Below are 26,678 nucleotides of genomic sequence, written 5' to 3'. Positions count from 1 at the left end.
GAATACTCCTTTCAATCCCCAACATGGTCGGATGATGGCTCTAGCCTCCAGTGAACGGATTGATTTCCTGACTGTTTGTGATCCCCAGTAGAGTGGCTTACATTGCAGAATCTACTTGTCGTGATCAGTTTGCTGTATTCTCCCCAAGTGGAGTGGTTCGTTGCAGAATCTACTTGTTTGATCTGTCCTCCCTCAGTGGTTTATTCCCCAAGAGAGTAGCCGACAGTTTTCCCCAGTAGAATTGCTTATGCAGTTAGATTCTATTTGGATGATATCATTCTCCCTCGGTGGGTTATTCCCCAGTGGAGTTATATGGAGTTTTGCTTCTACAGCAGTTCGTGCTTATGCCCCCTTTTTGTTTCTCAGTTGACACTGGGATCCCTTGCAGATATCTTGGATTTTCTCTTGTTCCCCGACAGATTCGTCTTGGTGGCTATCTCTGCCCGTTGTGACTTTCTGTACCCTGATTGGGTCGTTTCCTGATATCTCTGATTTTCTGCTTCTACAGCAGTACCTGCAGATCTTTGCTTTACAGCATGAAGATCTCCGCAGATTGGCTCTCCAGCTGGTTTTTTTCCTGGAAGTATAATACCGGACGTTTGCTCCTGAACCTGTTTGTGTTAGAATTGTCTGTTTTGTCAGCATTCATCAAACATAAATCGCGCATATTCATGCATATTCATAAACATTCAGATATTCATGTTGCATTTCTTGCCATATATCTTTTGTTTGTCGTGTCTCCTGCTATGGTGATACAGATCTTCTTTGCAGATCTCCCCAAGCAGATGTCGGGTGTTAAAATCTCTCCATATAGAGTCAGCCCATAAGCAGAAAATGTTGTCTTTCCTTCTGCAGTTCCCCACTGAGATATATCCTCGTGGATGACGGTTTCTTCCGTTTCCTCCCAACACATATATTGGGATGGATGTTCCTATTTGAGTTACATCCTCATTAGGACGTGTCTTGATTCAGTCTGTCTTTTCGGATCATTCCCGAATTGGCTATTTGTCAGATGTCTTGTGCTTCCCAGTGGGTTGTTCCCCAGCGGAATGTTTTTGGGCCTCTACCCTCATACCGGTAGTTATAAGTCCTACTTTTCCTGGCTTTCTTAACAGAATTTGTGGTTATACACCTTTTATTCTCCAGCCAGAGTTTTGGTCTTCTACCTACTACCCGGTAGTTGTAAATCCTATTTTCCTGCTCTCCAGCAGTTTGTGGTTTGTCATAAACCCTATCTTGGTGTCCCGTGCGGATTTGTGATTTGTTCTATCCCCACGCGGAGTTGTTGGTCTTCTACCCCGTATTCGGTAGATGTAAACCCTAATTTCGTGATTATCTTCATTCAATATTTGATGTTGATTTTCCTTTGCTTGGATAAGTTGCTCAGATCAGCACTTATATCCCTAGCAAGTCTTTTGTGGATAATTGCCGTATGCTAGCAATTTTATCCCCAGTGGGTCCTTTCACCGTTTGCTAGTGATTTGTTCCCCAGATCGTTGGTTGTATACCAATGCATCCCCAGCTAGTCCCTGTGGATAATTGCCGGATGCTTGCAATTTATCCTCAGCAGATCGCCTTTCATTTACCCTTTTGTTGGTAATGTCTGTTGCTCCCTTTTGATTGGTTATCATTATATACCTAGTTTGGTATCCCGATGCCTTTCTTTCCGGTTGATTTATCCTTTATTAACCCAGTAACCGGTTGTGGATAATCTTCCATGCGAGTATATTATTCACGGTCTGCCGGTAATGAATAATATATCTCATGCGCTCTTTAGTTGGAACCCTTTGTTGATTTTCCCCAGCTGAGCAAGATTCGTATTCTTTGTAGAATCGAATATCCATCCTTTAACCAGTTTGTGTTTTGGATGATGAGTGTTTTGGAAGTGAAAACCAATTCACGTTTCGGTAGATCACCTATTATATACCCAGTAACCGGTATCTCTGGTGTTTCTTACCATGCGAGTTTATTATCTACGTTCTGACGGTAATAGATAATATATCTCATGCGAGTATTCTTATCCACGGTCTGCCGGTAATGGATATTATATCTCATGCACTCTTTGGGTTTGTGTCCCCAGTTGAGTAAGATTCGTTTTCCCGTTGTGGATTCGAATGCCCATCCTGTAAGTCGATTTGCTTTTTCAAGCCCTCCTTTCGGATGATGAGTGTTTTGGAAGTGAAATCCAATTCACGTTTTCGGTAGATCACCTATTATATACCCAGTAACCGGTATCCCTGGTGTTTCTTGCCATGCGAGTGTATTATTCACGGTCTGCCGGTAATGAATAATATGTCTCATGCGCTCTTTGGTTGGAGTCCTTTGTTGATATTCCCCAGTCGAATAAGATTCGCATTCCTTGTGGAATCGAATGTCCATCCTTTAAACAAGTCTGTTGTTCTAGCTTTCTTCAGGGTGATGAGTGTTTTGGAAGTGAAAACCAATTCACATCTTCGGATCTTATCCTATAAACAACCCAGTAACCGGTTCAGGATAATTTTCCTTTCGAGTATATTATTCACGGTCTGCCGGTAATGAATAATATGTCTCATGCACTCTTGGATTAATCTTTTGATTGTTTTCCCCTCAGAGTAAGATTCATATTCCTTGTGGAATTGAATATCCATCCTTTAAACAAGTCTGCCGTTCTAGCTTTCTTCAGGGTGATGAGTGTTTTGGAACACACACCAATTCACGTTTTTGTCCATCCCTTTAACCAGTTTGTGTTTCGGATGATGAGTGTTTTGGAACACACACCAATTCACGCTTTTTGTCCATCCTTTTAACAAGTCTGCTGTTCTAGCTTTCTTCAGGGTGATGAGTGTTTTGGAACACACACCAATTCACGCTTTTTGTCCATCCTTTAAACAAGTTTGCTTTTCTAGCTTTCTTCAGGATGATGAGTGTTTTGGAACACACACCAATTCACGTCTTTGGTCGGTCACCTGTTACATACCTACAACCCGGTATCCTTGGTGTTCCTTCCTGATTTTTGTTACCCTTATACCCGGTAACACCTCTTTTTCTTTGGTGCTTCCTCAGTGAAGTTTTCTTGTTGCTTCTCCCCAGGAGTCAGCTTGTGTCTCTCCAATGGATTTATTTTCCTTTGGAATTTTTTTCTTTTCCCCAGTGTGAGTCCTTCACTCCCCAGTGAGTTCTCTAGTCTGTTTTCTGTTTTTTCCCTAATCAGAGTCGTGTTTTGTTCACGCTGTGTCAGTTTATCCCCAACTAGAGTCTTGTTAGAGTCTCTGTGCCTGGTGAGTGTATTGCTCCGATGGATCGTCTTTTCTTCTGTGTGAATCATATTCCCCACAGAGTTTGTGTCTTTTGCATACATACATTTGCATCATGAGGTCTCTTAGGGACCAAAATTTGTCTCATTTACTGTTATTTAAGCCCATTCTACCGCGTCGAGATGAAGATTTCTAAACTTCACTTCTCCGGCTAGAATGACCTTAAATAGGGGAATCTGTAAGACCCCAATTTTGGCCCTAAGATCCCTCATGGCCCATATCATATCATATCATGGCCTCAAGGATCATTGCATGCCTTAGCTTCCCTCCTAGTGGGTAGATTGCCTTGTGGGTTGATTCTTGATCACCAAGCATACTTTGCATTTGTATATCTTTGCCTTTCATATGTTTACTAACCAAAAAGTACAAAAATATTGTCAGTCTAACCTTGTTGCTTGCAGCTGAAGCAATCATCAGCAATTAGGTCAAAGACAGTCCACAGTCAGTCCAAGCAGTGGATGGTGGCCATTCTTGCAAAATTTGGGCACCATGATCAATAATCAAGAGTTCATATAACTTGGGACATCATTTGGAATCAAGGTCTCAAAGAATTAGGGTTTGGAATTCACCAGAATTGGCTCAATCATGCAAAACCCTAGAAAAGTCAACAGAAAGTCAAACTTGGTCAACTGTGGATTTAATCAATGATTTGATGGATAGAATTGATTTGAAGGAGCTCATTCATGTCCATACAAGCTTCATACATCATGCCAAACCTCATCATGGAAGAATTTGGAGCAAAATCAGAAATTTCCAGAAATAGAAAGTGGACCTGTAATTTCAACTGCCAAAAATGGAAACTTCTTGATCCTCAACTTGCATCATGATACAAGCTTCAAATGAATTTTTGCCCAACATGAAAGTTGAAGATCTTGTTCTCCCATTTTCAAAAAGTCCAAGAACTCCCAAATCCCATGTATGGTTTGCAAGATATGATCATTTCATTTTCACCATTTGTGAACTTCAACAAGCCATATCTCATGAACCATAAGGCCAAATTTGATGGGGTTTTTTTCTACAAACTCCATTTAATCCCCTCTTTCCAAAAATGCATTCATCATGTGCTAAAACCTTACCAATCAAAATGGAATTTTTAAGCTTGACTTTATTCATTTCAAGTGAGCAAATAAGTTGACTTTTTGATTTGGCCTTTTTTAAACAATTTGGACAATTGGGAATTGTTTGGCATGTCATTTACAACTTATCCAAAGCCCAATTTCGTGCAGAACTTGCACCTCCACTTCCATATGTCAAAAGTTAGCAAATTTGCAAATGGCTTCATTTGATTAAAACAAGTTTAACACATCATTAAGCTAACACTAAACAGAAGTATATATGCATATTTTCTGTTCATTTCCAACCCTAGAGACCAGCTGCAGCCAGAAAACACAACAGAAAAACTCTTTTCTCTCATTTTCCATTTTTGCTCGATTTGTATATTTCTGCTCAAATCTCCAAAACCCTCGAGCAAGCTTGCATTGCTTCATCATCCATCATCATTGTGAGTTGTTTCCAAGTGTAAACTCCCAGCTGGAACTTCATTTTCGAGCTCTGTTTTTCCATGGACCAGTAATGGCAGATCGAGATTTGAAGTATTCTAAGCTTTGCTGAGCCAAGGTTCTTCAAGCATCCATCAACATCAACCATTATCTCCATCTGTTCGAGCCAATATCATCAAAAGCAGCCCTGTTTCACATTTTTCTTCACAGCCAAGTAAGATTTCGACCATCCTTTTTCTCTAATCCATGCCATGTGTTAGAAAGAGCTTGCTTTGCTGAGTCCATTACAACTTGAATCACATGAAATGGTTAACTATGTTGTGAGAAATCTGGATTTTCTTTTTCATGTTCAAACGTGTTTTCAATCGATTTGCTTTGATGATGATGATTTAATGAAAACCATAGCTAGATTATGACTGTGTTTGGTTTGTTGGTTCGATTGATATGCATGTTCATGATTTCTGGGTGAGTCGTTTTTTTCATGCTTGAGTGATGAAGATGAAGTTGCAGTGCTTAAACCCTAAAACCTGCCCAGGAAATTCATGTGAAATTGTGTTTGGTTGTTGCTGAATGATGTTGCCTGAACACCAATGCCATGCTATTGTGTGTTTCTGCTTGAAATTTGTTTTATGATGATGAACTTGCATGAAGTTACCCTGCTGTTGCATAAACCCTAGGTTGCATGAACCCTGTTGGTCATTTCCCAGAACTCATACGCGATTGGTTTGTTGTTCTATATTGTTTTGCATGAACCATATCAATGCCATGTTGTATGAATATTTCTGTTGGAAATCTGTTGTTTGTTGATGAGTATGGAGATGAAATGCTTGGCTGTGTAGCAAACCCTAAAAGTTTTTCCAGAATTCCATGTTAACACGATTGGTTGCTTTGTGTGTTTTGTTCTGCGTGTTACTGTTCCATTCAAAAGTGACCAATGATAACATTTCCCTTGTCCATCCAAAGTTGTGCGTTTTGATAAGTGATGCGCCTTATTACCAAAATGCCATGCTGACCTTGGTTGACCCATTAATCCATGTTATGTATTCATGTTTGTTCCAATTGTTTCATCAACTTGCAAAATTCATTTCTCACTCAATTTAACTCCAAAATTCATGAAATTTTTTCCATCATTTTCACATGAATGTCTACTATTTTATCATGATTTTTATTGAATTTTTGGTTGGCTGGATTTTAAATGGTATTAGGTTTCTTGTCATGTATGCTTAATTTGTACCTTTTGCCAAAAACCTTGTGAAATGATGATGATACATCCAATGACCCTGAAATTTTTTGTGGTGAATCTACACTCACTCATGTTCATTTTGATGTAAAGTTTGTGCATTTATCGTATGTGGTGTGTGAGATATGATTTTGGAAGTAGGGTGTGACAATTTGTGTCACACCATTGTTATGCAATTTCTTGATTTTTGTTGACATGCTTCCTGGCCTTCAATTAGTGTGAAATTTTGCATGAATCATCTCTCATATGTCTAGTTTGTGTATGAATTTTCTTGGATTTAGTCATGCCATTCCCTATTTGTTTGTGAATTTTCTTCTCTGCCTAGTCAATTGTTGACTTTGTGTGACACATCTTGCCAAATCCTTTGTGAAATTCTCATACCTTATTGGATGATCATGAAATCTTACATGTGCATACTAGACATCTTGAGCTTTGCATTGGCGTTAATCCCATCCATTTCACATCTGTTTTCATTTTGTTATGATTTTTTGAAGATGACACATGTTTTGTTGACTTCTTGGTGCATACTTGAAAATGTGTTGACTTCCTGATTTTAATTGACCATCTTCCCATGATCCAATTGAGCTGAAATTTCATATGCATGCTATGTTATGGATTGTGATTGAGTATGAATTATTTCATAATTTTTGGAATTGTTTATGATTGCGTTTGAGCTTGGTCTTGCTGTTGACCTCTATGTGCTCTCATTTGCCATGTTTTGCCTTCTTTTGTTTATGAAATGACAATGATGCATGATATGAGCTTGGGACCAATTGTGCTTGCTTCTTAAATGTTTGAACTTGACTTTGGTTGACTTTCATTTGCTGTTTTGACTTTTATCATTTATTTTTGACCCTAGGCTTGCCCTAGTGGTCTCTTGGCTTATGTTGAGTTCATTTGTTTCAAGTTAAGCAATAATGCCTCAAAGAAACCATACAAATTTGGTTGAGCTTGATTATATATCATGTGCTAACCTTTGTTTTGTAGGTGGCTTGACTCATATGACTTGAGTCTTGTGCTTTGCACATTGTCCCTCTGTGTTGACTATTGATTCCTTTCCTGTTGTTTTAAACTGTTGAACTATGTACTGATTTGTTTGACTATTTCAGGTACCATTTAGTTGCTTAAGTTCTTTGAACTTGCTTTGCTTTGCTATTTAGCAATTTGCTTTGAGGTAATCCCTCTTTCTTCATGTAGTCTGGAGACCCGGCCTGTTATTTGGCCGGGCAAACTGTCTGAAGTCCTCCTTAAGAGGCAATGCTTGTGTGTGTTTATATTTGTCCTAAGCAGGAAAAGTCCTTCAAGAAAGGCAATTGGTAGATCAAAGGGATAAGTAACCTATCCCCTACTATTCAGTGAGTCTTCTCCTTGCTCCCATTACATGGTTGTAGCACTGAGATCAAAACCCAAGATCAATCGAGTCAATAATAATGTGGAAAGAGCTCCATCTTTCTGAGCTCCCACACTTTCTTACATGCTCTCTCAGACCTGAGATAGAAGCAATGAGGCACACCCCTCATCTCCTTTCATCTGCTTCACCTTAGCCTCTCAATGGCAAGGTTAAGAGCAAATCTTTGACCCTATTCCAGTTGGCCTCAGTGCCTAACCCTCTTGTATGAGCCTCCTTGTTTGGCTATAGAGTGTGCTGTTTGTTATTCATTGATTGATTGATTGCTTCATATACACATGACTGCTTGCATGCTTTGTGCACTCATCATCATTTATTGCTCATTAAGGCATAATCATCTCATTTGTCTTTATGACTTATCATTGCTGTTTACCCATTGAGGGCAATTGTAAGACCATCCATTGGCCATTGCTCCTATGATATGGAAGTGAGTATAAGACCATCACCTTGGCCACTCATCTTATCTTTGCTTGATGCATTTGATTGTATGTGAGGTTGCAATTGTAAGTCCCTGTAAGTTGGCATTTGCTTTCCTATGATCACATGTTGCTTTGTTTGTTTGTATGTGAGGATACAACTGTAAGTCCCTGCAAGTTGGCATTTGTATTCCTAGGACCATACTATGGAGGTTAGAGTAAGCCCAGATAGATTGGCATCTGACATCCATGTGTTGCTTTTCTTTGTTCATGTGAGGATGCAATTGTAAGTCCCTGTAAGTTGGCATTTGCTCTCCTGTGATCATAAGTTGGTTTGTTTGTTTATATGTGAGGTTGCAATTGTAAGTCCCTGTAAGTTGGCATTTGCTTTCCTATGATCATGTGTTGCTTCTGTTCTTGTATGTGAGGATCCATTGTAAGTCCCTGTAATGTGGCAATGGTTTTCCTATGAGCATATGTGGAGTTAACCTAAGTCCAGATAGATTGGCAGTTGACTTCTATTTTTCATCTTTGTTTTCTTTTGAGGAGATTAGTGTAAGCCCATCGAGTGGCCTCTGATATCCATTTCTGTTTTAGGAGACTGGTGTAAATCCATCTATTGGTATCCGGTATCCACCTTTTATTTCTTTGTTTGAGGAGATTAGTGTAAGACCATTGAGTGGCATCTGATATCCAGTTTTATTTTAGGAGATTGGTATAAGCCCAGTGATTGGCATCCGATATCCGCTTTTGTCGACTTTCTTGTTTGTTTGTTATTATCCATTGCTCATTCCAAAGGACACACTTGAATCATCCTCTATATGATTTCAAGAAGTGAACCTTATAAGAAGTTTTACAATCCATACCCATTCATTCATCCTCATTATGTCCTAAACCTTTTCACACATTACTTTCAAACTTGACATAGATACTGTGCAAACATCTTCATGTTTTCAAACTAAAAACCTGGACCCCAAGTCCTTGACTTTTTTCTCAAACTTCATTTCATAATACTTCTCTGAATCAATCTTAATCATACTTTGACTCCACTTTCATAATCACAATCAATTAACTTCACTCATTCACTTGTTTTGGCTCTGTCCATTGTTAATCTTTTCATGCATTAGCCATAGGTTTCAATTATCATTGTGGTTGATGTAAATCTTGCCTATCCTTAGTGAGTCGACAGTAAGACTTCCATACTGAAAACAAGGCTAACCCCTCTAGTACGTCGAAGCTATCCTCGCATGGTGGATGTTGTTTTTGGTCGAGTGTTCTCCCATTGATAATGAAAAGCCTCAGTGCTTGTGTTTAAAACTGAATCCACCAACTTTTGGAAATCTTTTAGCCGAACTACGGCGTTTTGATCCTTACCTTTGATGGAAGGTACGTAGGCAGCGGGTTCATCCGTTCGAACACAAAAATAATTAACTTGTATATTCTTTTCTCATCATCCCAATCATGTTTGCACAATACTTATGTCATAACAAATAACAATTTAATACAACAAGTGTGAAAAGGGCTCCCTAGGAGTACCTAGGACGTAGTGGGTGCCTAACACCTTCCCATTGCGTAATTTACCCCTTACCCAGACTCTCTGATCTTTTATTAGTTTTCTACGTGTAAAACTTCTTAGGCTTTTGTTCGCTTTTTAGCCAGTCCTTTGGATAAATAAAAGTGCGGTGGCGACTCGAAATTTCATTGTATGCTTTGCTTATGGTTTAATCGATAAATCATATAGCGACGAATACACCGCTACACTAACCCCTTATAACATTGGGGTAGAGCAACCACAGTCTTCATTATTCCAGCATTTTTGATCAAATCAAGTACTTCCTTTACCTCTACAACCTCTTTTCCAAGCTCTCTTTTAACAGCTACCCTCCTGTGAACGACAAATTTCCATTTGGCTGCACCATCTTCTAAATGGAAGGAGATATTGTCTAGGTGCACAGCAACAGTTTTGCCAGGAGACTTCTTAACAGCCTATCTTTTTGCAGGGGAGATGTCTGAGACTTCGTCTTCGACATCCTCATCAGAGTCAGAACTATCTCTTTCTTTTATTTTCCTAACCTCAACTTTACTCCAGGCTTTTGAGGGTCCTACAGCCTTCTTCACTCTTCTTGTTGTTCTCATTTTAGCCAACTTTTCCCTTTTCTAGTCCTCAGTTTCTCAGCTACACTTGGTTTTACAAGATGGACCAAAGTGTCATCCTCTTCTTTAGAGCTTTCTTCCTCTAGGTCAATAATATTTTCCAGAGACATATTTGCTGATTTCTTGTTAGGTAGGGTTTTACCTAGAGAGCATAGCCCCTCAGGAGCCACTTCCTTTTCTAATCTAGATGAGTCATCATCTTTATCAGCATGGGGTTCCTCCTCAGGTGAGGGGTCCTTTCTGGACAAAGGGGTAGAAACCCCCTTGGCTGAACGTCCTTCACTTAGAATCCTAGTCACTAGGTTCCTAATGGCACGATCAGCATAATGCATGTCTTTTGGAAGAGGAGATTTATCAGGGATGTTACCTGGTTTACTTCCAGTCTTGGAAGAAGGGCCTGGTGCGTCACCGGGTATCACACAAAGAGGAGCGACGTCCAGCACGTCTTCATCTAGAAACTCCATGGAAGGAGTCTTTTCATGCTGAGTGGGTTTTGATCCAGACCATGAAGGATGTTGAGATATGTTGTTGGACTTTTGAGAGAAATTTCTTTGCCCTAGCAGAGGTCCTATGAGTAGTTTGATGAAGATGGAAGGATTTGTGTTCAGGTAGCGTGTGAAGTTAACATAGATATTATTTCCAATACAAGGTAATGATTCATCATTAGTGTGGCTCTTTCTTTTAATTGGCCAGACAATATTTTTATTACCTCTTCCTTTCCATATTAATTGCCATAATTTCTCAAGAATCCACATTCCTAATTTCCCTCTTACATATTCAAATTGAAAATCATCCACATCCCCTGCAGCCTTGTCAGCTAGTTGCATTTCATGCTTTAGAACTATGAATTTGTCTTCCACACATTTTCTAATTGAGTGATAACAGCAAATAATGTACTTGGTCCAACTGTGATGAATATGATTTTTGGACATAGTTGCAGCCTTCTGGTTGTCATAATACAATGTCATGACATCGTATGTGACATTGTATGCAATTATCAATAGTTTCATCCAACCTAGTTGAGAACAACTGCTTTCATCTGATATATCTTCATTGTATACACCATTTTTATCTTTCAAATGTATAGTAGCATGAGTCATTTAACTTTCCATCTCAAACTTCTCCTCATTGTTCTTGGTACACATAGTCCCTTGTGGTCCAGTTCCAACAAGGCTCTTTCCAATTTCAGACTGCATATGACTAGTCACATGTCCACCTATTTGATCCAACTTCTCAGCTATTTGAGCCATCATGACCTTTTCTCCTTTGAAAGTGAGTTTAAGTCTGAGCTTTTGGTGTGACATCCTTGTCTGACATTTCCCACAGACTTGTCTTTGATCACTCTTGAGAGTTCCTCTAGCAGCTATACTCATATTCATCCTTTCTTCTTTGACATGGGTACATTTTGAGGAATAATCAATTTGAGAGCTCCACATGTAACAGTTGTCTTTGGTCCTGATTCCTTTCATAATTACTTCACTGTCTTTATTAGAAATTAGACATTCAGTTTTGGTGAAGTTAACATTCAGACCTTGGTCACATAGTTGACTGATGCTTATTAGATTCGCAGTCAAGCCCTTAACCAGAAGGATATTGTCAAGTTTAGGAACTCCAAGACAATCAAGCTTGCCTATCCCTTTTATTTCACCCTTTGCCCATCTCCAAAGGTTACATGGCTTATGGCATGAGGATGAAGATCAGTTATCAAGTCTATGTTTCCAGTCATGTGTCTGGAACATCCACTATCAAAATACCATTCTTCTTTGGCTAAGATTCTGAGGGGAATGTGAGATATTAGAATTGTAACATTGGTCTTAGGAACCCATAGACTCCTGTTGATAGGTCAGTGCTGCTTGGGTCTGGGTTGATAGTGAGTCTGATGATGAACAGGGCTAGGATAACCATACATCTTATAGCAGAAGGGCTTCAGGTGACCAAATTTCCCACAGTAATGGCATCTCCATCTTTGATCTTTCCCTTTCTGCTGTCTTCTCCTCTGATGTTGTGACATATGATGTGACATCACAGGTTTGCTTTTACTATGGTTGCGCTTAGGTTTGGCTTGAGGTTTGAAACCAGTGTAACTGCTCTCAGGCTTAGATTTATTTTACCCAATGCCAAATTTGTCTCCTGTTATTAGTTCAGTTTGGAGAATTTTATCTAAGGAGTCAGATCCATTGTTTAACATCTTTACATACTTGGTCATCTCTTCTAGTTTTGAATTTAAGAACATAGCTTCAGTTTTTAACTTGGAGATGGTTTCCACATGGTCTGCCTTTTCATTCTCCAGCTGTACTATCTTCTAACTTTCACCTTCTAGCTCGGCATTTAGAACCACTGCTTCTGTTCTTAATTTGGAGATGGTTTCCAAGTGTTCTACCTTCTCATTCTCAAGTTGAATTATTTCCTTCTTCTGGCTTTCAACCTGTTTACATAGCTCTACACTTTTGTGACATAACTTTTTGTAGGTAGAGGCCAACTCTTCAAAGGTTACTTCATCATCACTTGAGTCTTCATCTGAACCCCATCTTCCTGTCAAGGCAGTTACCAGATTTGTAGCTTCATCTGTTTCACTCTCATCAGACCAAGTGGCAGTAAGACTCGTCTTTTGCTTCTTGAGGTAGGTTCCACATTCAGTTCTAATGTGTCCATACCCATCACATTCATAGCATTGTACTTATTTTCCTTCTTTGGGCTTATCATCTGACCTTGCTCTTCTTTCAGTATTGTTGGATCTACTGATGTCAGGTGAGATGTTCTTGACATTAGCCTTGGATCTTACATCCATCTTTTTCAACAGTCTGTTGAACTATCTTCCCAGCATTGCTACTTCTTTTGACAAGTCTTCATCAACATCCTGATTGTTTTCATCTTCTGTGTTTGACATGAAGGCCATGCTATTGGTTTTCTTTTCTGAACCATCATTTAATCCCATCTCAAATGTTTGGAGGGAACCAATTAGCTCATCAACTCTCATGTTGGAGATGTCTTGGGATTCTTCTATGGCTGTTACTTTCATAGCAAATCTCTTAGGGAGTGACCTGAGTATTTTCCTGACCCGCTTCTCATCTAACATCTTCTCTCCCAGGGCTCCTGAGGCATTAGCAATTTAAAGAATGCTCATATGAAATTCATGTATGTTTTCATCTTCTTTCATCCTTAGATTTTCAAACTTGGTGGTGAGCAACTGTAGTCTAGACATTTTAACCCTAGATATGCCTTCATGAGTGGTTTTGAGAATATCCCATGCATCTTTAGCCATTTCACAATTGTTTATCAACCTGAAGATGTTCTTGTCTACTCCATTGAATATGGCATTCAATGCTTTAGAATTTCCAAGGGCTAGATCATCCTCCTCCTTGGACCATTGTTCTTCAGGCTTCTTGTTAGTTGTGGCTGCTCCTTCCTTAGTAATTACTGGATGAACCCATCCTGTTAACACATCCTTCCAAGCCTTATTATCCCTAGATTTTAAGAAGGATACCATTCGAGGTTTCCAATAGTCATAGGTAGATCCATCCAAAATTGGTGGCCTGTGAACAGATCCTCCATCTCTCTCCATTGTACCAGAAAGTATTTCCCCTAGATCTCACCCAGAACCAGAGTAGGATGCCTGCTCCGATACCAATTGAAATTATGGTATCAGATATGAGATGTCGAAGGTAATGTCACGACACTAATATCTGAGTAATGCAAACAGAATAAAGATAGAGAATAGTAATGCAAGATACACAAGCAATTGTTAACCCAGTTCTGTCAAACTCACCTACATATGGGGGCTACCAAGCCGTGAAGGAAATTCACTAAAATAGAATCAGTTTAAAGACTCTCCGTACACTTCAACAAGTTACAGTCTTTCTCACCTAATCTCTACCCGTGAAATTTCTACCTAAGCATTCTTAGATATGAGAACACACTCACTTCCCTACAATCACACCTGTGATCTTAAACAACAATCCCTTGAGTAAAGAAAACACTTTTCAATAACACACTCTTGATTTTACTTCATAGTTTCAATCAAGAAGACACACTCTTGATCTTGCTTAACAACTTTGATCAAGAAGGCACACACTTGATCTTGCTTCACAAATTTGATCAAGTAAACACACACTCTTGCTTAACAACTTTAGAGTGATAAATTACAACCACAAATCAAACCAATTCAATCATCAATGGATGACTTGAATGGCTTACAAGTCTTACGACTAAATAAGACATAAACCCTAGCTCTCTCTTTGTATTTCGCTCAGTATTGGTTGTGTGTTAAAACAGGTTTTCCCAATCCCTTTATATAGAAGCTTTCAGCTGGGCCTGGACATCTTAAAAACCCTAAATCAATTTTCTACTCAAATCTTCTCATGACAGCTGGTTAGATCTCTTTGGAAAATAAGTAAATCAGGTTGTAATCCGTGATTGAATGCGCCTGCAAATCAGATCTTCAATCATACATAGATTCCCATTAATTGTGAAATCACAAAACACCAGACATTCATACTGAATGTTCTGTGTACAGGATGTCATGACATCGGGTCTGACATCCTGGAACAATTCCTGCATAACTTCATAATTCCTTTTGTAAATTCCAGCAGGTACAACCATATCAGATGCCATGACATTATGTATGACATTCTGAAACAATCCTACATGATCATGTCTTCCATTTGAACTCCAGCAGATACACATCATCAGATGCCATGTCATTATGACATTCTGATACAATCCTGCCTGATATGATGTTCTTGAATTCCAGCAGGTACATAGGATATCTCATGTTAAGACATCACACAAAACATCATGTGAACACTCTTTATTTTACCAAAATTGCTGCCAACACTTAGAACCAACAGGAACCCTACACCTCGTGGGTGAGGAAGAGAGCTTTTGAGTACCGCATTCCCTATGAATATCAGAGACCTACCCCTATGGTTATGGTTGGGCCTTCAACCTTCCCTAACCAAGGAGTAGAGGAGTTGAGAGATGAAGACCGATCGCGTGCTTGGGTCTGTGAGAGAGAAGAACTACATTAGCAACTCAGAGATAAGGATGCTGTGATAGAATTTCTGGAGCATCTTATTATTGACGAGCCTGATGATGTGGTTACTTCTCTTCTTCCTCAGTCATCCATGTTTTGGAAGAGGAAGTATGATCGACTCGCCAAGGAGAAGGAAGATATGGAGGCATCCTATGAGAGAGAGGTGAAGAGGCTTCGTGCGACTTATCTTCCGGTCTCAAGAGATTTGGACGATTGTTTATAGGGTTCCATAGGATGTTCATTTTCCTTCTCTCTTTTATTGTATTTTGGTTACCAAGACTGTACTTCTTTGGTGTAAAAAAGTTTCCAAATATTATTGATATGAATATTTCCATTATATGTCTAAAAAGAGTAATATTTCCAAATATTTGCAAATAGATCTCTATAAAGTTCCTCAAATAAAAATAAAGCATATGCACAAACAATGCATGCATCATGTGCATAAGCAGGTTTTGTTCAGGGTTTCTTAATCAGTGGTCTAACTCTGTGTTCTTCATTTATTTTGAAGACAAACTGACGCACCATTATAACACCAGGGAAAATCTACTAAAGTTGATGGATGATCTTGAACAAGAGAATCATGAACTGAAGGAAGAAGTAGCTAGGCTGACTGCCATGATAGAGTTAGTGTTGGCTGCTCAGAGCCAGTCTTCTCCTACACCATTTATCATTTTGAGTCGTCTGAGGGCCCAGATGTTTATGAGTAAATGGATGCTATGAATGACCAATTCCTTGAGCTGCGCAAGGATTTGAAGACTTTAAGAGGGAAAGACCTATTCGGAAAATCTGCTGTTGAGTTGTGCCTTGTGCCCAACGTCAAGATCCCTATCAAGTTCAAAGTACCTGACTTTGAAAAATATAAGGGAAACACTTGCCCTCTCAGTCTTGTGATACACGCACGCAAGATGTCAACTAAAACCAAGAACGATCAACTCCTTATCCACCATTTCTAGGACAGCCTGTCCGGTGCCGCACTCAGATGGTATATGGGTCTGGATAGTGCGAACATCGGCTCCTTCAACGACCTTGGCGAAGCTTTCATCAAGAAGTATAAATATAATGTTGATATGGCTCCTGATAGGGACCAACTGAGGGCTATGTCCCAAAAGGAGAAGGAGAATTTTAAGAAGTACGCCCAGAGGTGGCGTGAATTGGCCGCACAGATTGTGCCCCCACTCGAAGAGAAAGAAATGACGAAGATCTTTTTAAAGACTTTAAGCTCTTTCTACTACGAGTAGATGATTGGAAGTGCTCCCTCGGACTTCACTGAAATGGTGAACATGGGGATGAGGCTAGAGGAAGGAGTCCGTGAAGGACGTCTTACCAGGGAGGAAGGATCTTCTGCAAAACGTTATGGGGTTTTTGCAATGAATAAGGAGGGAGAGTCACACGATGTGTCTTCCTATATCAAACGAAGACCCTCTATGAAGAGGAAGATTGTTCGCCCTGCCAGTAACCAGCATCAGGTGGCTCATATAGCACCTGCCTTCAAGGACGCTCAACATTATCAACATCAACAACAACAACATCAACAATATCAACAACAGCATCATCCGCAACAGCAGGCCTACCAGCCTTGAAACAACAATAATACCAGCACCAGCTATGATAGGAAGAGGGTCACTTTTGATCCAATTCCAATGACCTATGCTGAACTCTATCCTTCATTGATAGACAGAAAGCTAATCACTGTACGCGACCCACCTGCTGTACCGACCAATCCTCAGTGGTGGTACAAGCCTGAGCTACATTGTGTATATCATCATTCAGGTGCTCCCGGACATGATGTGGAGAACTCCTATCCCTTAAATACCAAGGTTCAACACCTTGTTAGAAGTGGGACTTTGTTTTTCAAGGACGTAGGTCCTAACGTGAAAAAGAACCCATTGCCTGAGCATGGGAAAGCTGTTGTGAACATGGTCCAAGGTTGCCCTGGCAAATATAAAGTCCTGTATGTCAGTCATAACAGGCAATCGTTGGTCGAGATGCATAGACTGTTATGTGGATACAGTCCTTATGAGCATGACCATGACAGATGTCGAGTGTGCACTGTCAATGAGAGAGGATGTCGCCAAGTCAGGAAGGACATCCAAGAGATGCTGGATCAGGGAGTGATCGAGATGCTTCAGAATCGTGATGAGGATGAAATAAATGTTATATCCCCTGTTTTCAAAATACCAGAACATGTTATCGTCAAGTATTATGGCAGCAAGAATATAGTTTCTATGTCTCTTATTATCAAGCCAGCGGGCCCGATCCCATACTCTTCAGACAAAGCAGTTCCCTACAGATATAACGCAGTCGCGTTAGAAGATGGGAAGGAGGTGTCGTTGCCCTCCACTTCTGTTGTGATTATATCTGATGTCAGTGGTGTGACCCGTAGTGGTCGCATTTTCTCGGCGTCGCCGAAACCCTAAGACGACATAAGGAGAGTTGCTGTTGATAATTCTGCCAGTCCTGTGGGGACATCTTCTCCTTCTCCGAATCCGGCACTTGTTGTTGCTAAATCTACTAAATCTCCTGTCCCTGTTGGCCAGCATGACATTCTGAAAGAGGACTGTGATAAGATGCTGAGGCTCATCAAGAGGAGAAAGTATAATGTTGTTGATCAGTTGCTTCAAACTCCATCAAAGATATATGTGTTATCTTTGTTGATGAACTCAGAGCCACACCGCGAAGCTTTTCAAAGGTTGGACGTGGCATATGTGGATCACGATGTCACAATTGAACAGTTTGATAGCATTGTTGCAAACATGACTGCTTCTAACAATTTGAGCTTTTGCGATGTCACAATTGAACAGTTTGATAGTATTGTTGCAAACATATGCTGGTAGACACAAGATCATCTCTAAATGTGTTGCCAAAATCGACTCTTGCTAAACTTTCATAACAGGGGCCTCCCATGAGGCAGAATGGAGTGGTAGTCAAAGCATTTGATGGATCGAGGAAAACTGTGATTGGTGAAGTTGAACTCCCAATCAAGATCGGACCTAGTGATTTCCAGATCACTTTTCAGGTCATGGATATTCACCCATCATATAGCTGCTTGCTTGGCAGACCATGGATTCGTGAGGCAGGCGCCGTGACATCCACCCTACACCAGAAGTTAAAATTCGTTAAGAATACGAAGTTGGTGGTGATAGGGGGAGAGAAGGCAGTCTTGGTTAGCTATTTGTCTTCCTTTTCCTATATATATATATGTTGAGGATGAGGTTGGGACTTCGTTCCAAGCCTTGTCTATTGTTGAGCCTTCAAGGAAAGGACCTTCTTCATTTGCTTCCTACAATGATGCGAAGCTGGCCATTGAGCATGGCACAACTACTGGTTTAGGACAAATGATCAAGCTGGAAGACAACAAATCCTGGGCTGGCATAGGGTATTCTTTAGGCATTTCCAACAAGCATGGTTTGTTCTGGAGTGGAGGTTTCATCCACACGGTTGAAGACCAAGAGGCTGCTTCCATAGTGGAAGATGATGTAGAGGAAGGTCTGGGCAACTTTGTCATCCCTGTGGAGTCTACAATAATTGGGTCGCTGTTTATGTTCCAACAGTTGTCCATAAGTCCACGTAATGTGTTCACTTTTGTTTAAAAACCCTTCTCCCATGCCAAAAGGAGAAATGATGAGATTGTTGGCACATAAATACAATGATATTCATTCAAAAAGTACATGTTAAATGTTTGTTTTTCCAAATTATTTTCCCTTTTTGCTTTTTGCATGAAATTGGTGATCACTAAAAAACCCTAAAAAAGAGAATAAAATCAATCTTTTCATCTGCATAATGATTTTCCTTGTTTGAATTCTAAAATCTCTTTTATATCCAAAAGCATTATGCAGGTTGATCAAACCCATTGAACATAATGATCCAACACCATCTCCCAACTTTGAGTTCCCTGTACTTGAGGCCGAAGAAGATGATGTTGAAGAGATTTCTGACGAGATTACCCATTTGCTTTAGCACGAGGAAAAGATCATTCAGCCACATCTTGAGAATCATGAAACAATCAACTTGGGGTATGAAGATTGTGTTCGTGAGGTGAAGATTGGGGCACTCCTAAAAGAGTCTGTGAAGAAGGGATTGATCGAGTTGCTACGAGAATTTGTTGACATCTTTGCCTGGTCATATGAAGACATGCCTGGTCTAGATACTGATATCGTGCAACATTTCCTGCCTTTGAAGCCTGAGTGTATGCTTGTGAAGCAGAAGCTCAGAAGAACTCATCCTGATATGGCAGTGAAGATTAAGGAAGAAGTTCAAAAGCAAATTGATGTGGGGTTTCTGGTGACTTCTACATATCCTCAATGGGTGGCCAATATTGTGCCTATGCCTAAGAAAGATGGAAAAGTCTGAATGTGTGTAGACTATAGAGACTTGAATAAAGCTAGTCCGAAAGATGATATTCCTCTACCACATATTGATATGTTGGTAGACAATACAACTAAATTCAAGGTCTTCTCGTTTATGGACGGATTTTCCGGTTATAACCAGATGAAAATGGCACCCGAGGATATAGAGAAGACAACATTCATCACACCTTGGGGAACATTCTGTTATCGAGTGATGCCCTTCGGTTTAAAGAACGCCGGAGCCACGTATCAACGAGCCATGACTACCTTGTTTCATGATATGATGCACAAGGAGATCGATGTGTATGTTGATGATATGATTGTGAAGTCGAGAACGGAAGTTGAACATGTAGAGCACTTGTTGAAGCTTTTTCAGCGTTTGAGAAAGTACAAAATCCGTCTAAATCTGAACAAGTGTACATTTGGAGTCCGTTCCGGCAAGTTATTGGGCTTTATTGTCAGCGAAAGACGTATTGAAGTTGATCCTGCAAAGGTCAAAGCAATACAAGAGATGCCTACACCCAAAACTGAGAAGCAATTCTAAGGTTTTCTTGCCTGCTTGAATTATATTTCCAGATTTATATCCCACATGACTGCCACATGTGCGCCTATATTCAAGCTCCTCTAGAAAGATCAGCGTCATGATTGAACCGAGGATTTCCAGAAGGCCTTTGCTAGTATCAAAGAGTATCTGTCTGAGCCTCCGATTCTGTCTCCTCCTGTTGAAGGGAGACCGTTGATTATGTACTTGACAGTTCTTGATGACTCCATGGGTTGTGTCCTTGATCAGCAAGATGAATTATGGAAGAAAGAGTATGCTATATACTATTTGAGTAAGAAGTTCACTAATTATAAGTCTCGATACCCAATGCTTGAGAAAACATGATACGCTTTGGCTTGGGCCGCTAAGTGTTTACGCCAGTATATGTTAAATCATACGACTTGGTTGATATCCAAAATGGATCCAATCAAGTATAACTTTGAGAAGCCTGCTTTAACTAGGAGGATTTCCCATTGGAAGATGTTGTTGTCTGAGTATGATATTGAGTATCGAGCTCAGAAAGCTATTAAAGGTAGTATTTTGGCTTACCACTTGGCACATCAACCAATTGAGGATTATCAGTATGTTCAGTACGACTTCCCAGATGAGGAGATTTTGTATTTGAATATGAAAGATTGCGATGAGCCTACGCTCAATGAAGGGCCAGAGCCTGGTTCCCGGTGGGGTATAATATTCGATGGCATTGTTAATCAGTATGGAAATGGTATTAGGGCAGTGATTATGACTCCTCAGGGCACACATTTTCCATTTACAGCAAGGCTAACTTTCATATGCACGAACAATATGGAGGAGTATGAGGCCTGTATTATGGGTTTAGAAGAGTGTATTGATCTTAGGATCAAACATCTTCATGTTTATGGTGATTCGTCCCTCGTTGTTAATCAGATTAAGGGTGAATGGGAGACGAATCAGCCTGGCCGCATCCCATACAGAGATTATGCGAGTAGGATTTCAACTTTCTTTACTGAGGTTGACTTCCACCGTGTTCCTCGAGATGAGAATCGGATGGAAGATGCTCTTGCTACGCTTGCTTCAATGATTATTATCAAATATTGGAATAAAGTCCCCAATATCACTGTGATGCGCTTGGATAGACCAGCTCACATATTTGCAGTTGAAGAAGTGAAAGATGATAAGCCATGGTATTATGACATCAAATGCTTTCTCGAAAGTTAGATTTACTCGCCTGGGGCATCTGTTAAAGATAAGAAGACTTTGAGGAGATTGTCTTGTAGTTTCTACCTCAATGGGGATGTGTTTTACAAGCGGAACTTTCACATGGTTATGCTCAGAAGCGTGGATAGACACGAAGCAGACCTGTTAATGACTGAGGTCCAAGAGGGTTCATTTGGTACTCATTCCAATAAACATGCCATGGCTAAGAAGATGTTGAGAGCAGGCTACTATTGGCTGACAATGGAGTCTGACTACTGCAAATATGTGAAGAAATGCCATATGTGTCAGATTTATGCGGATAAGATTCATATTCCCCTGAAACTTCTAAATGTTATTTCCTCACCATGGCGTTTCTCTATGTGGGGGATTGACATGATTGGCATGATAGAGCCAAAGGCGTCAAACAGTCACCGTTTTATTCTCGTAGCAATTGATTACTTCACCAAGTGGGTTGAAGCGGCATCATATACGAATGTGACCAGGCAGGTGGTTGTAAAGTTTATCAAGAATCCACTCATATGTTGTTATGGTGTGCCAGATAAGATCATTACTGATAATGGATCTAACTTGAACAACAAGATGATGAAAGAGTTGCGTAGCGAGTTCAAGATTGCACATCATAATTCTTCTCCCTACAAACCCAAGATGAATGGGGTTGTTGAAGCTGCTAACAAGAATATCAAGAAGATTATCCAGAAAATGGTTGTTATGTACAAAGATTGGCATGAGATGCTGCCATTTGCTTTGCATGGCTATCGTACATGCGTCCGCACTTCAACAGGGGCAACCCCTTTCTCTCTTGTATATGGCGTGGAGGTTGTGTTCCACGTGGAGGTTGAGATCCCATCAATGAGAGTCTTGATAGAAGCCAAGTTGACTGAGGCTGAATGGGTTCAGAGTCGTTATGACCAGTTAAACTTAATTGAAGAGAAGAGATTAACTGCCATGTGCCATGGTCAGTTGTATCAGCAAAGGATGAAGAAAGCCTTTGATAAGAAGGTCAAGCCTCGTGTTTTCCGAGAAGGTGACCTCGTGCTCAAGAAAGTTTTGTCTTTCGCGCCCGATTCCAGGGGCAAGTGGACTCCAAGCTATGAAGGTTCATATGTTGTTAAAAGAGCCTTTTCAGGCAGTGCTTTGATACTTATAACTATGGATGGGGAGGATTTCACTCGTCCTGTGAATTCAGATGCAGTCAAAAAATACTTCGCCTAAAATACTTCACCTGAAAGGGAGGCTTAGGCAAAAATGAGCGTCTCGGTGGATTGAAAACCCGAAAGGGAGGTCTAGGAAAAAGTTAGAGACATGAAGAAAATGAATATATACATCCCTCTAGATTGAGTATGTCACCCTGGGACAATCTAGGCAAAAATTAGGGATTTGGCAAGTAACTGCATCCTGACAAGACTTTGTTCTACCAGCTGTCTTCTGTCAAAGATTCTTGCTCAGTCATCGTCAACTGAAGCTTCAAATACATCAGATTCAGGGTTGGGGGAGAAATGGTCTTATGTTCAATGTAGCCCTTTTTCCAATATATATCGAATTTCAAATTTGTAAAGATCCATGGAGTCTCGCCATTTGCGGATAACCATTCTATCAAATAAATTTGAGCCTTTATCCAATTATTTTCACTCTTATTTGTTTTTGTTTAACAAATGTTTGCATGTTTTAATTGATAAATATCATTGTTTTAAACAAATAAAGTTTTTATAAATTTTAAACAAAGTGAACATTCACAATGACTGAAAGGACAATTGGAATGTCTTCAGTACTCTCCCAAGGACAGTACGATCTCCAAGAGGGTAAGACATTTGTTCATATTCCTAGCATATTTGTATCCTCTTCATCATCTTTCAGGTTGTCTCCATAACGAGCGCAGAGAAGGGTGATACATCATCAAGCCCCCCAAAGAGTCTGTAGTTTTGGCCTTGATCCTTTGGAGATGTATATACGTCCCTCCTTAGATCCCCATAGAGTCTGAGCCTAGCATTTGTGTTCTATCAATTATATGGTTGTCACCCCTTGTGTGGACTGACCTAAAATCCCTTATATATTGATGAAAATTGATATGCTATCTACTTTCGAGAAAGTGGGTCCTCCCTCAATAAATGGAAATCTCTCGCATAGTGAGCAGGAATTCCCAACATGAGAGGAAATCCTCAACAGGTTGACTTACAACACATCCCCGGTAGGGTTGCTCACAACAGATCATCCCCGGTATGATCGCTGACGGTCTATCCCCAGTAGAGTTCCCTCTACGATGGATCTTTTGTCTAGGCAGCAGCAAGTCCTTGGCGGTGACTCTGTAGCTTCCCCAACTGAGACGTTTACTGATCCCAGTCTGATGTTGGAAGATGTGTTGTTTCTTTCCCCTGCAGAGTAATTTGTTCCTTCTCCCAGTGCCAGAGATGTTTCTTCAGCCGATAGAAAAGAATGTTTGATTGATGTGTTTCTATTTGGTGGTTGTTCCCCACAGAATTTCACGTCATCTTCTGATGAGATCCCCAGTAGAGTTTCTTCTATGACTGATTTTATCCACATCTCTACGTGTTCCCGAGATTTATTGAAAGATCCCCAGCATTTGGTAGTTGTTACCTTTGCTTATCCCAATAGCGGTCCCTGATCCCCAGCGGTAGTTTTTGTCCACGGCAACGACTTTGTTTGATCCCTAGCTGGTTATTGGTGTTTCCTGGTATTAGATGCTCCCCACCAGATTGGATTTTCTCCTGTGGGTCTGGCCTTCTCTTTCGAAATGTTATACCGGATGTCGGTCCAGAGATTCTTGGACCTGTTTATGTTAGAGATGTTTGTTTGTTAGTGTTAATCACACATAAACCACGCATATACATGCATAATCATAGCATTCAGATATTCATTTCGCATCTTTTTCCATATATCTTTGCTTGTTATTTCTTGCTATTGGTGAAATGTTCTTCCCCAAGCAGATGTTTGTGTCTGATCTCTCCATTTAGAGTCAGCCCCATCGGCAAAAAGTGTCTATCTTTCCTTCTATATTCCCCACTGAGTTATCTCCTCGTGGATGATTATTGTTTCAGTTTCCTCCCTAATTATGTATTGGGATGGAATTACTCCCCTGAGTTATATCCTTATTGGGTTGAGTCTTGCTCCATCGTGTCTCTCTAGTTTGTTCCTAGATTGACCCCTTTCTTGTTATTTCCCCCGCGGTTCCCTGTGGTTCGGGTGATCAATTACTCAGTAAACAGTAATATTTCATTCTCTCCCCAGCGGATGTTATGGCCTTCTACCCAGTAACCGGTAGATGTAATCTCCTCTTTGTTGGTTATCTTTATACAATATTCGGTATTGATATTCCTTCATTTTTTTAGTATATCACCGAGTAACTGGTGATATATCTCCAGGATCAAAGATCTTGTCAATGTATCCCCAGTGAGTCATCTTTCATTTAACCTTTGTTTGGTAATGATTGTTTCTCCCCTTGATTGGTCATCATTATATACCTAGTAACCGGTATCCCGATATCCTTGCTTTTCGGTTGATTTATCCTTTATTAACCCAGTGACCGGTTGTGGATAATCTTCCATGCGAGTATGTTATCTATGTTCTGACGGTAATATATAATATATCTGATGCGCTCTTCAGTCGAAGCCTTTTTCTTCCCAGTTGAGTAAGATTCATATTTCCTTATGGAATCGAATGTCCATCTTGTAGTCGAGTCTTCTTTTCAAGCCCTCCCTTCGGATGATGAGCATCTTGGATATGTTTCCAATTCACGCTTGGTTGGTTACCTATTATATGCCCAGTAACCGGTATCCCTGGTGTTTCTTCCTTTTGCTCCCTATTATGACTTGTTGTCCCCTGTGGAGTCAGATTTTCCTGAGTTAAGAAATACCTTTTAGGTCCTCCTAAGATGTTTTGATGATTGATATCTCTCACCCTTATACCAGTCTTAGATATTCTATATTCCTAAGCATGTTGTCCTCTCACCGAGTAACCGATGTTTTGATCACATGTCTCTTTTTGAGTTTATTACCCAGTAACCGGTAATACCTCATTTTTCTTCCTCAGTTGAGTCCTTTATGGATTTCCCCACCTGAGTCCGGATTTTTATCTGAAGTATCCTTTGTGGACAGTTTTGCTGTATTGGTATATTCACCAATACATGCACCTTTGCATCAGCTCGAGTCTTTCCATCGATTCATTTTCGTGGAATCCCTTCGTGTCTCCCAGCTAGTTTTCAAGTCGTGACCTGCTCACGCATTTTATTCCCTTTATCCCCTCGGAGTCTCTGTCTCCTAGTGAGTTTTCCTTATGGAATGTATTATACTCCGCGGACATTCAGTTTCCCCTGATTTCCTTTTCCTTTGTGGCCATATATCCCCACAGAGTATAAACGTTTGCATGCATACATTTGCACTAGGAGGTCTCTTAGGGACCAAAATTCGTGTCTTTGTTATTATTTAAGCCCATACTACCTCGTCGAGACGAAGATTTTAACCTTCATATCTCCGGCTAGAATTACCTTAAATAGGGGCATTTGTAAGACCCTAATTTTATACCTAACATCCCTCACGGCATCATATCATTGCACATTGCATTTGCCTCAAGGATCATAGCATCTTGGCTCCTTAACCCTAGGGTTGGGACTTGTGTGAGTTGGTTTGAGACCACCAAGCATGCTTGTATTGTATATTAGTGCTTTTCTTATTTTTTTAACTAGCCAAAAGCACAAAAATATGTCACTAACTTGTTTTGTTTTGGAACTTAAGCAATCATGAGATCCCTTGCTCCTAGGAGGCTCTGCTCAATGAAATGTCTAGATGAAGATGAAAGCAATCATGACAATGGTTCCCAAAGCTCTCAATCATCATATAGGTCTCCCAAGTATCTCAATTTGTGATTTTGATCAAGATAAACCAAAGGGCTTGAGGATTGTTTCCCAAGGAAACCCTAATTCAATTGTGCATTGACTGTGCCTTGCTCATGAAGAAACCTTAACCCATGATCAAATTCAATCAAGGGAAGTTCTTTCAATCACTATTTTATGCATATATGAGCTTATGTGAGGTTCCTCAATCATTCATTCATCAAGATTTGAAGTTTGGACTTGAGAAGTTGACCAGTCAAGTCATCTAACTAAATTGAAATCCACTGAGACCTAACTTTTGATTTGCTTGTCAAATGAAGATGAGCCCAAGGGTAAAAATGTTATTAATAACCATATGAACAACTTTCACGTTCATCAAGAATTCATTTGAAACTTGGAAGGTCACCAATCACTTCAAAACATTATAGGTCATTTTGACTAAAACCCTTATTTTGGGTCAACTTCCCAAGGACCTACCTCACTCATTTTTTATGATTTTGAGGTGAGACCAATTGAATTGGAAATCTTAATATATCTACTTCAATTGTTATGTTTGACAAAATTTCATAATCCTAAAAGAAACACATGTGATAATACAAAACATTTTAGGTCACTTTGGACCAAGGCCATTGAATCTTGAAAAAGTACAACTTCAAGTTCCCATAACGTTCTCACTAAAAATTGAAATGATGCAAAACTTAAGTCCAAA

The sequence above is a fragment of the Lathyrus oleraceus genome, chromosome 6, assembly GCF_024323335.1.
Source record: "Lathyrus oleraceus cultivar Zhongwan6 chromosome 6, CAAS_Psat_ZW6_1.0, whole genome shotgun sequence".
Classification (NCBI taxonomy): domain Eukaryota; kingdom Viridiplantae; phylum Streptophyta; class Magnoliopsida; order Fabales; family Fabaceae; genus Lathyrus; species Lathyrus oleraceus.
The sequence above is the reverse complement of the archived record's forward strand: the minus strand, read 5'-3'. Positions refer to the sequence as shown.